The 12,633-nt window shown below is 39.3% G+C and overlaps 1 protein-coding gene across 1 annotated transcript in view; it reads right to left on the reverse strand.

Annotated features, from left to right (window-relative positions):
- The window catches only part of LOC122811877 (membrane-spanning 4-domains subfamily A member 12-like), a 656,330-nt gene that overhangs the window by 288,695 nt on the left and 355,002 nt on the right, over positions 1-12,633 (reverse strand). The window lies entirely within an intron of this gene.

A 12,633-nucleotide genomic window follows, 5' to 3' on the forward strand; every position in this document is an offset into this window, starting at 1 on the left:
TGCATGGCTTAGACATAGGGCATGGCAAGTATCATTCAGCAAATGGACTAAGTTACAGTCGGGGTGTTCCACAGGGCACTGTCCTAGGCCCATACTAGTTTAGGTTGTATTTTTAAAATCTATCATTTTCATCTGAGGTGCTCTACAGTCTGCATGCTGATGACCTGAAAACGGGTAAACTGATTACATGTGTTACACATGGAGCATGTCTGCAAAGGAACTAGACTAAATTGACCATTTGGGTAAAGGAGAATAATATTCTGATAAAAACATTAAAAAACTAAGCATAAGAGATGTGAGAGCCATGGACTGAAGGGTGAATATTAAGTACACAGTGTATGAAACTGTTAATTCATTTAAGGACATGGGTATATGGGTAGATCCATCTTTGGGTTTTTCTAATTATATCAGCTCACATACACACACACACACACACACACACACACACACACACACACACACACACACACACACACACACACACACACACACACACACACACACACACACACACACACACACACACACACACACACACACACACACTCACACACAGCTTCACAGTACTTGTTGCATTGTTAACAACCACACTCATATCATCTAAATAAGTGGATAAATGTAATCAAAATATAGTTTAGACTTTTTTTAGAATTTACACCCAAAATAGCAAAACAGAGCTATTCTTGAAAATGGTCTGTTTATTCTGATCCCAGCAAAAAGTTCTGGGAAACAGCACAGGGCTAATTAGCATTAGCTCTACACCTGGACTGCCATATTTGCATGCAACTTTCTCCAAGACGACTGGTGTAGTTCTATGGACTGAAACTTTCTTATAGTTGTAGCACTGCATTTGTTTTTTAATTGGTCTGGCATAAAGCACTGAGCAATCCTACTACAAACAGAATTCTACAGGTGTTACACATTCCTGAACCCCAGTTCTAATATGTCTGACATAACCCTGCATCTCAGAAAGCAGTTAGGGTAAAATATATCTTGGGAAGGGAGCTATTGACAGGAAAATTTTTGAAATGTTTAAGAAACCAATAAAAGGTTCACCTTAAGTAAAGTGGTATGATATAAATCAATGACTTGTGCTGCAAAAGAATGCCAATTGAAATGGTATAGGGCTTGTGTTCTTACAGATAAATAGAATGATTACCTGGAAAGGAGCATTCATTTATTCCTATAAGAACCATGAAGTTCCATTTTCATGAGATGAAGTTCCAAGAATTATATGCATAATTATTAAGTACATTTTTTGTATGCCGTAGTGTTACAGCATTAGAGTTGTCGCCTCACAGCAAGAGCTTCTCCCATTCGATTTTCGGCTGGAGTGCCTTCCTGTGTGGAGTCTGCATGTGCACCCTGTGGTCGAGTGGTGTTCGAAAGACATGCATGAATGGGTGTGCCTTCGTTAAAGGATGGGCGTCCAGCTGGCACCTCAGCACTGTGAAAATCTACTGCCAATCATTAGCGGACTAGAGTTCCGCTGTGGTGACCCCTAACTGGGAAAAGCCGAAGGAACAACATTAAGTACATTTTTGGTCATTGAAGATATTTCATAATAATTTCAGTACATGAATATTAAATAAAAATTAAGAGAGTCTATCTGTAGAATATTCACAAATACACAATGACAGTTTTACATATAGCAAATATAAGAAAAATATAACTTATGGTGAATGATCGCTGTTGCCTGAAATGCCAAATTCCATGAACTTTCTTCATTTCAATTGCTCAGAAAGTCCACATTTTAGAATCTTCTGGTATCTTTCCCACAAAAAAGGAAATGTGTTTTTTCTACCTTTAGTCAAGAGCCCTTACAGATGCAAGATGAACTTTTTAAATGTTCAGCACACAGATAGTTCAAATTGTGGAATTTCCTGGCATCTTTTAGAGAAAAAGGTAAAATAACTATCTCTGCCTTTAAGTCAAGACCATTTACAAATGCAGAAAAGAGATATACTAAGGGATACAAATATTTTTTTTTACTAAATATTTTTTATTATTTCAAATAAGATGCCTTAAGAAACATTACATGAAATAAAGATAAATAACATATTTGCAATTCTAAAACATTACTAACTTCAAACCATTATATAACTATTTACATTGGTGTCTATGGAAATAACATTGAAATTCTATATTATATAAAGTTAGAAACATAAGATTATATATCTTCTTTGATCTTTTCGAGTATTTCCAGTACTTTCATCCAAAAGTAATAATATGAAGTAGATATTTTAGTTCTGTTCTTCAGTTAATATTTCCATGTGAGCAACTGTTGTTGTTAAATTCTCAAATTCCTTGAACATAGGAGAAGCCTCATTTTTCCAGTGTATAGTTATGATTTTACGTGAAATTGCCAATAGTGACCATAGGACTTTAATGTCTTTTTTTGGTACACAGTTTGGAATAGGTGAGTTAAATAAAATTAAAGACTTTGTTAAGTGAAAATTATCATTATAAACAGTCTGAAAAAAATAGTTAATGGATTTCCAATACATATTGAGACATATACATTAATAAAAAACATGCAGCCACTCTGCTTTTATCTTGGTATGGCATCTCCAACATTGATCTTCAATAGAATACATTATGGCTAACCTATGTGGTGTATAGAAACTTCTGTGTAGATATCTACAAGTGAATAATTGACAGTATTTTGATAATGTAGAAAATTTGGAAGATTTTAGAATATTACTTTTTTCTTCTTCAATTGGAGAATGGTTGTTTATTAAAGTATAATAATCCCAGTATGTTTTTCATGATAGTTTTTTTGTTTTTTTACAATTTTATAGATATTAGACAAATAACCTGTACCCTGATAAGGCTGTTTTGTGATAAGAATAAGGTATTCAATGAGTTTTGGAGCTTCATGTCTAACTGAAGGTTGCATTTGTTCTATTTTATTTATAAGAAAATGCCTTAGATTTTGTAAAAACAACCAGTTGTCTTTATTCATATTATAATTATAAATTATCCATTCATTTGTTAGAATTTTCCCTTTCTCTATAAGTTGATGCCAAAAGAGTAATGTTTCTTCTTTAAGTATATTTATTTTAGATATTTGGAATGTATCTAGAATATTTGGTGCAAAAGCTATAGGGAAAATAAGAAAAATCCAAGAATTAATATTTGGTATTTTGTTTATATATGTTTTGAACACTGAAAGTGTAGAGCTTATATAGTTTGATGGCAATTTATTAACATTATTCATTTCCCTAAAAAATAATCTTTTAACATCCATATAAGGGGTGATGGTATTACTGTTAAGTTGTCTTGTATGTGATTATAATTGATTTCTATGTAAATCTGCTCATGGGCTTGTTTCCATATAGGTGTGTATGAATTATTTAACCATAGTGTTATGTTTTTAATAACAGATGAGGTAATATATAAATCAATATCCGGTAAATTAATTCCATCATCTTCCCAATCTGGTAAATGTTTATTTAAGGCTATACAGTGTTTATTTGGAAACCATAGAAAATTTAAAATTAGTTTATTGCATCTTTGAATAATATATTTGGGAGGTGGCAATGAAATATTTTGTACTAAGTATAATATTTTGGGAAATATGATTATTTTAATAAGATATGCCCCTGGATTCATGAAGCTCGGTGCAAGGCCGGCGTAAGGCTTGCACCGGCCGTGTGGCGTAGATGTGGAGTAGTCGCACCATATGCATATTAATGAAGGCGTGCAGCCGCCACAGCCACGTGCATAGGAAATGTGCGCGAGTGCAAGGGGTGTATCGAAGTTGCGCACTGAGGCGTGCCAATGTCAGCTTCCGAGGAGCAACCTAAACTGCTGAATATTATATTCCACCAGCAATAGTAATCGTACCTATCAGTGTCCGTGGAGACTGAAATGTATGCAAAGCAGAGTCCCTGCGAACAGAAAATGAAGACTCAAACACAAATGCACAGTAGGGAATAACAGGTCCCTACCCATGAACAAATGACAGGAAAACTGTGTGCCTGTAGTCCAACGTAGTGTAGATAGCTATACCATGTGGAAGTGAAATGTATCAGATGTTAGCGTGCCACCAGTAGGTACGTCCAGTCCAACGGAGAGGGTCACCAGCCGACCCATAATTTGAGGGAGGGAACATAGCTGTGAAGATGTGACCATAACAAAATACACGAGGAGAAATGTAGATATAGGTAGTGACCGTATGTCTGAATCATATCCCACAAGCCATGTAATAGTCACATACAAAAAGTATGTCAGTATTTCATATACCAAATGTGATAGGAAATAGCATACGCATGTAAACGAAACAGAAGGAGTGCATAAATGAGCCATAACAACACGGACACATGTAGGCCGAAAGGAACAGTATGATCCGTACTGTTGACCAAGATTACCACCTGTCCCACTTTGCGAGCGACAGTCCCTCTTTGGGCAGATGTGTCCTGACACAAACTTGTAAAACTGGCAAATGTCAAGAGAATATAGGACATAATTCCTCCATAGATGTCATGCAATAGTTGCATTAAACATATTTCACTGGACATATAATACAGAAATGTTATAACAAATAGAATAAGATACCGAAATGCTACATGAATAAGCTTAGATATAGGCAAGAATTGTAAGTTCTATCTGCCGAACTGACCGTGGGTATGTGTCGGCCTGTAAAATATGCTGTGTTCACCGCAACTGTCACAGTAGGGTTGCCACCCTTACAAATGGCCAAAGTGGGACATGTATGGTACAGACTGTACAGACTGTACAGGCCAATACATATCCACGGCCAGTACAAAGGACAGAACATAACCGTTTTGCCTACAGAAAAGCGTATTCCTGTAGCATTTTAGTTGCTTAGTCTGTTTCTCATAACAGTCAGGTATTTTAGATACAGAATTAACTGTTTAATGCAACTATCACATAAAATATAAGAAATATGTTTGTCCTAAAATCCCAGGACATTTGTCATGTTGACAATTACATGTCAGGACACAACTGCCCAAAGAGGGACAGTCCCTCACAAAGTGGGACAGGTGGTAACCCTATGTCACACTGTGGACAATTGAAAAGGTGGAAACACAACTGTTGATTGTGGGGAGGCAATGTCCACAACAGTCGGACATGTGTAAGGAATAGCTTGGAGATAGGAAAAGGTGCCATCCTACCAATGAGTAGAACAGGCTGGCAAAATCCGGAAGGCAGCTGTATAATCTGAATGTGTATGTGACACAGTCGAATGGGAAGTACCCAGATACACCAACCAAGTAATGAAAGTGAAGTAAGGGCGTGTACCTATGTGCGTGAGGTATAGCATGTGGACAGCAAACATGGCAGGGTAGTCCACACAACCATAAAGGTACCTGACACATGTAGGGTAGTCAATGTGTAACTCTGGCCGTGTCATGGGCCAACAACCAAAGTAGTGCTCTTTGGGGTGTGAGTAATTTGCGTGTGAGGGGTGTGTGTTTAATGGTAAATTCCTCAAAGGCGATACTTGTGTCGTATGCAGAAAAGGTGAACCGGAGGTGTATGAGGGGGCAGCGGGTGAAGTGGAAAGAAACACAACCTCATGTAGAAACAGCTGTAAGACAAGCAGACAGACCATAGTGTAGAACACAATCCCACAAACATATGAATATGGAAATATGCGAGACAAATGTATACATACAGCACCATCACATACCCACAGATGGGTCTTGATGGAACTGGCCATAGCAAATGCAACACACCTGGATGCATAATAGGCTACCCAGCATACCCTCCACAACACAAAACCTGCCACCATACCAGAACGTCCACCAAATCCAGCCATACTTAGTCCACTGGTTTGTTGCAGAAACAGCTACACACAGTGACCCCTACGCATATGTAGTAGGTATTGTCACCCTAGGCAGTGTCAGGATTGCAAACCATGTATCCCCTGCAGGTAAAACCCCCTGTATGTTTTCGTGCAGCCACAAAAATCTTCGTTATCTAACTTGTTTCGGTTTTGACAAATTTTTGGGATATCCCTCACGGGATGACCAACCTGTGTAAATAGTAGAATGGTTATGACGACATGATGTCTAATGCAGTAGATATCTGGACACAAGTCAGAATGTGCAGTGGAGGTCCATGACACTGTCCAGCCCTAAGTGGGCATGCATAACCTACCACCCAGGATAAAATACCTTCCTGTGATGCACGTGTCCAGACACGAATAGGAGGGAGAATATAATGCACACATTTGCAAAGTGGAAAACGGCATGAGGGCAAGGAAGACACTATGTAAACAGGTCAACCCTGATCAAGTGTGAGGGACACTGACTGTGTGCAGTCATGACTGACCATACCTGTCAACCTGTGTGAACAAGATATCTAGACAGAGCCATGAATATAAGTGAGACAAAGGTCCAAAATCAGAGACAATCTGTAAACATATCTCTTAGAAACATAGAATTTGATAGAATAACAGTTTGCACATTGGCATTAATGTCTGGAGTATGAAGTGTGAAACCCAACTGTCTTGTCAGCACGTTCCGACTGCAGTCTTTAATGCTGAGCTACTGCCATGCCAGAACACGACAGCGTATTACAGAGGTCCGTGGCATACCACTCAACTGCCCGGATATTCGCAGAATGAGTAGGGTCACCACCTGTCCCACTTTGCGAGTAACAATCCCTCTGTAGGCAGTTGAGTTCTGTGAAAAAAATCAAGACATAGCAAATGTCCTGAGAGTTTATTCCCTAATTTACTTTAATAGTCGCATAAAATGGTTATTTTATACATGAATCCTCAATATGTTATGTGAAGTAGCATACGAAATTCAAATGTTACTATAATAAGCTATTATATGTACAAAAAAGGTTAAAGTTCAGTACTATGCATGGCTGTAGGTATGTTTTGTCCTGGAAAATCTGACATCTCTACAGAACATGTCCCACTTTGGGCAGTCGAAAAGGTGGCAACCCCAAGAATGACCACAGGTTCGCCCCATAGTGTTGGTGTGTGCCTCCGACAATCTGCACCAGTGTGGTAAATAGCTGAGGATTGACATCACTAAATAATGAGAAATATCCTGAGTATAAGACTCCACAACTCGCAGAAAAGTCATGCGTTCCTAGAATTCTATCAACGTTGTAAGCTTGTAAGAGCAGTTGTTAAAATGTGTCCCTAATTGTCCCCCCATCGTGTAGGTTTTGTGCAGGTTCAGTGCTCTAAGAGGTATGGTCCGTACATATTTACAGGAACAGCCCTTCACACTTGTGTAAAGTATAACCGCATACCTGTAGTCACTTCATGTCCAAAAATGACAATCCCCGTATGACTGTATACAGGTCAAATGTGAATGGGAACACCCCTCACCGGGGAGTATGGACTGTAACAAACCCACCCATAATATGTAATGCCAACAGAATTAGCTGATGACAGGTGCCCAAACACTTGTGTCTATAAACACAGGTAAAACCTCAAAATAGGGAGATAAGCCCTGTCCATATGCTTTGTCTGACATTTGACCTCGGCCAGGGAAGTTCCGTTCACCAGGTGGACAAGTCTAAATCCAGATCACTACATGAACACCCTGACAATCAAAGACCTGTATGTGGCTGGACTATATGCCTTGGTGTTCCGCATACCCTCGGAGTGATTAACAATGCAGCCGGAGTCCACAGCAGTAGGCAATAGGGAATGTGTAATATGTAGTACCGCCTTTTTCCCAGCATGAGAATGGATGCCTGTGTCGTAGGTGAAGCGGTGAGGCATATGTTGATGTAGCTAAATACTATGGGTATGCATATCAATGAGGGAGAACACCAATAGAATAGTGGTTCCGGTATCCGGCTAACGTGAATGCAGTCCCAGTTGACCTACGACCACTGCACATATAACCTGAAAGTGTAATTAAAGCATTCATGCAGTACACACATTTAAATATGTAAAGGTGAACGTGTGTTTCACAGTAGTCTGTAAACTGGAATACAGATATGTAACTGTTACGGTCAGAATTATGAAAGTTCACGGAAGCACAATTATCTATGAAACATATGTAACCCACAATAAGGATATGCAAGTGCGCCTGCGCGTGTGTAATCCGCTCACAGAATAGAAAATGAATGGTGTTTTCCCCACGTTCCATGTACATGGCTCATACCTGTTAAACCTGTAAAGTACGAAACCGGACAAAACCATGACAACAACTGGTACAAATAGGGACAATCCCCAGATATTGCCCTAACAAACATAGAAAGTGGATAGAATAACAGGTGTGTCACTAGCATGGATTCTCTGAAGGGTATGAAGTCGTAACCTAAAATGTTTGTCATTATTTACCAACGTCAGTCTTTAATGATATGCCACTAACTTGCCAGATAGACACAAGGTTATGAAAAATGGAGCAAAGATAAGAGGCAAACAGCTGTACATGCAGCAGAAATCTGTACAGTTGAAAGGTATGATATGGAGATATATATACACATATATCCACAGACATAATCCAAAGCAAATTACGAGATGAGGAATGTACAGACATATTTTATTTTATTTTTATTTTCATTTTACATTTGTTGACCGGGCTAGTCTAGCTGGATACATTTCCATTTTCAGTAGAGGCCCAGGGAGAAAAGCTCCACAAAAAAAAATACAACACATTATGGTAAATACGTATTAGTGAAAAATAAGTACAATACAAACAGACCAAAAAAAAAGGACAGGCTAGAAGAAACTACAGTTAGCCGAGAAAAATACATAGTCAGTTACAGAGCATTCAACTTATAAGCTAAGGCTAAAGATACAAATTATCAGAAAGAATGACAGGTAAAGTTAAGGTAGTTATAAAGAAATCTAGGAGAAAAGAGCAGAAGAGAAGAAGCATTAGAGAGAAAAGAGAGTAAGGAGAGAAAGAAGTGGCAAGGCGAAGAGAGAGAAGAGCAAGGAGAAGGGGGTAAAGCATAAAGCCAAGCATGGGCAAGAGATAGCCTAGGAGGAAGCTTAAAAGGCAGGCCAAAAGTAGGTGGAGTAGAAAAAGAAGAGGTGAACTAAAAAAGGGAAGGAGAAGAATGTCAGTCTGGAGTACTACAAGAACAGAGCCAGTGATTTTGGAAGTAATGCTTGAGTTTTTGTTTGAAGAGAGGAAATGATGAAATCAGTGTTATATCACTAGGTAACAGATTCCATCTTCTACCAACAGTATTAGTGAATAAAGAGTCACCAGCATAGTTGTTAGACTTTATTGATCTGGTCAGGAGTTTACAAGAAGAATGGAGGGAGTTAAGATTGTTGTAAGGAATTAAAAGTTGAGAGAGTATAGGGGTGTTGTCAGGTTGGTACAGTATTTTGTGAGCAATGGTAAGTTGTGAGATGACAAGATAGTTTTGAAGTTCGAGCCAGCCTAGAAGTTTCAAATTTAGACAGTGATGGGTTCTGTAAGGGTTACCAGTGGCAAAGCGGGCAATTTTATTATAACAAGCACCTAGTTTGTTTAGGTTAGCTTTCTTGAGGTTGGTGAAAATCAGAGAGGCGTAAAATGTGTGTACAGATATATATATATCTATACACACACGATACATATGCATATATGTACAGATATATATATCTATACACACACGATACATGAATAGATATATACGCAACAAACATATGTCCCTGTACATATAACACATGTACATAAATAGTGACCTAATATGGATAGACAGACAGACATTCATGAAAGGAGAATACACCAATGGTTTCCAAACCATTTCCCGGAAAGTACCAGTGTGACAGGGCCTGCAAGTTCTACATGTTAAACATGATATTCTCAGATTGGGGAGTGCTTGGAAGTGTCCTCACACTATATTATCACTCACATTAAACATGTCTAATGGGTACTGTGGAGGTGTGTCAGGTATGGGAATCGTGGGTATGCAGAATTGGGCCAAGGTGCTGGTTGGCACAGATCTATTAGGTACGCCCCATGGGAGTGATCAATATACCTATGTGGGTATAGCACATGCCTATATTCACCAAAAAGGTGCAACCTACTCACTGGATATTGTGTAAACCATTGGGAGAAGATGTAGGGACCTATATCAGTGTCATGTAGGCGATTATCATGGATGGACACGCGTACGACCAAGATGGTAACCATACCTGCCAGAATGTCAGAATAAGACAGCTGGACTAAGGCATAGTACATGACAGACAAATAGGGACTATATTAAAGTCAGATCATTGATAGAATAATTGCGTAGTCGGGAATATGAATGTTATGAGAGTTAGTAATCATGAAATAGAAATGTCAGTCATGATTACCTAACCGCACAGTCCGTCATGGTTTGCCAGCAATCTATCAGAAAGGCACATTATCATGACATATGTAACAGTATCATAGGTCAAACCCCAGGGCATATACCCATAATGTGTACAGGTGAGAGGTATGAAGGTAATCCGCCCTAATGAAATGTACAGAACTAGTGATACTAGGTGGACAGGTGAGAAGAAAGACATCAGAACAAATGACAAAACATGTACAACTCATAAGCATGTTTGTCCACAAATGTGAATTACAACGTATGGTCTGTGAAAGTCAATGTGGAAGGTTAATAGACTTAAACGGCATGTGTCCCTGAGGGTGTCATGCAGTGTCACCGATACAGTGTCCAGTATCGTACTCGTATGTGAGCTCTGCCACTGACGGAAAGCGCAAATACTGCCCTACACATAAGGTACATGATGGAATAAGTAGTGTGGATAAGCACCTGTTGGCCTGTGTGAGGAATATAACCCAGTGTGTGGGTGTGTTCAGCAATAGGAATGTAATGGTAACTGGCCTGTGATGGCACCATGTATTGTGTGTATTTGCGTAACTGTACGAATGTGCAGATGTATGCCTCATACGTGTGGTGTGCTCCTCTCACAATCTGTACCTGCATACCTCTCAGCTGTACAGATTTTTGCAGAATGTCCAGCTTTTTGCCTCATATATTTGGTACATTATTCATAAAATTGTGGTTTTCTGGCAAATAGTGCAAATCATTAAAGACTGAAGTTAGAAAACAATGAGAGACATTTGAGTTTCAGACTTCATACCCTTCAGAAAATTCACACTAATGCAAGACCTGTTATTCTATCAACATTTTAAGTTTGTAAGAGCAATATTTAAAAATTGGCCCTACTTTTGGGCTTTTGCCCCACTTTTAGTTATGGCTTTTCCAGATTTCCTGCTGTCGGAGTTTGAAAGGTATGTGTACCTGTCTGCCAAATACCTGAGAACTGACATCATTAAATAATGATAAACATATGTGTTTAAGACCCCAAATCCCTCAGAAAGGGCATACTAATGCAAAACCTATAATACTGCCAACTATCTACGTTTGTAAGGGCAATATGTAGAATCATCCCCTATCTGTCCCCCCATCACGTTAGGCTTTGTACAGATGTTTTGCACTAGGAGGTTGATAGGTATGATCAGAAACAGATACATGTCTGAGGAAACAGCATTATCGACCGCAAGATAATGCAGAAGGTATGAAAAGCGCTGCAGTAGGAAGTGCATCCGCAGGTATGTGCTGACATGTGAAATGACACAGCAGTCTACAGGAAGTACCTATAGGGTGTCACCTTTACCAATGATGACAGTGGGACATACCCACAGCCATGCATACACCACAAATAGACATAGCACACAGCAAACCCTAGGCCATGATACACAACGCCTTTGGAGTTTATGGATTGAGTGAGAGTATAGCAAGGAAAGATGATTGCCAGGCTATTCAGCAAACACCTGCAGGGGCGTGCAAGACCACCCATAACACGAACATCGCACGGACAATGTTGGGATTTGCAACATACCCCATTTGTATGTGTAAGCTATGCAAATGGTGTAATTATAGGGTTGCCACCTTTCCAAATGGCCAAAGTGGGACATTTGTGCTACAAACATCAGATTTTGCAGGGCAAAACATACCCACAGCCAGTACAAAGGACAGAACTTCAGTTGTTTGCCTGAATAAAAGTTTATTCTTGTAGCATTTTTGTTCTCTATTCTGTTTCGTATAACATGTAGGTGTTTCAGATGCAGAATAACTGTTTTATGCAACTATTACATACAATATAGAAAATACTTTCATCCTAAAATCCCAGGACATTTGCCATTTTCTCACAATATTTTGCAGGACACAACTGCCCAAAGAGGGACTGTCGCTCGCAAAGTGGGACAGGTGGTAACCTTATGTAACTACGCGATACATGAAACGGTAAGCTGTCCGTGCAAGAGCAGGGTTATGTGCAGAAATGTACCTGGATGTTATGCGACTAACGTTTAGCATGTTGCTAAATGGAGCAATGACAGCTGCAAACACAGTATGAATACAGTCAAAGAAGCATGCCAATGTCCAAGTCCAAGGCCAGTGGCGGCTTTGTCCATTGGATATCAATGAACCAGTAGTTGTCCTCCCCGATCCCTGGTGTGGAAGCGTAGCGCAGTGCCACGGGAACATGCTGCGCTTCAACACAAGACATATGGATAATATACATACAAAATGTAGGTTTAGTTAGATGTTAGTACGCCATGCAGACGAATGGCAAGCCAGAGACAACATGGCTACTGCGTACTGGTACCTATGTGTGGAAGCGCTCTATCAGAGATGTAACAAAGCATTTGTAGGCAATGTGAAGCAAGTGAGGCTGAGGATAATGAA

Source organism: Protopterus annectens, chromosome 9.part0 (genome assembly GCF_019279795.1).
Source record: "Protopterus annectens isolate FY-2018-M chromosome 9.part0, PAN1.0, whole genome shotgun sequence".
Taxonomy (NCBI): Eukaryota; Metazoa; Chordata; order Ceratodontiformes; family Protopteridae; genus Protopterus; species Protopterus annectens.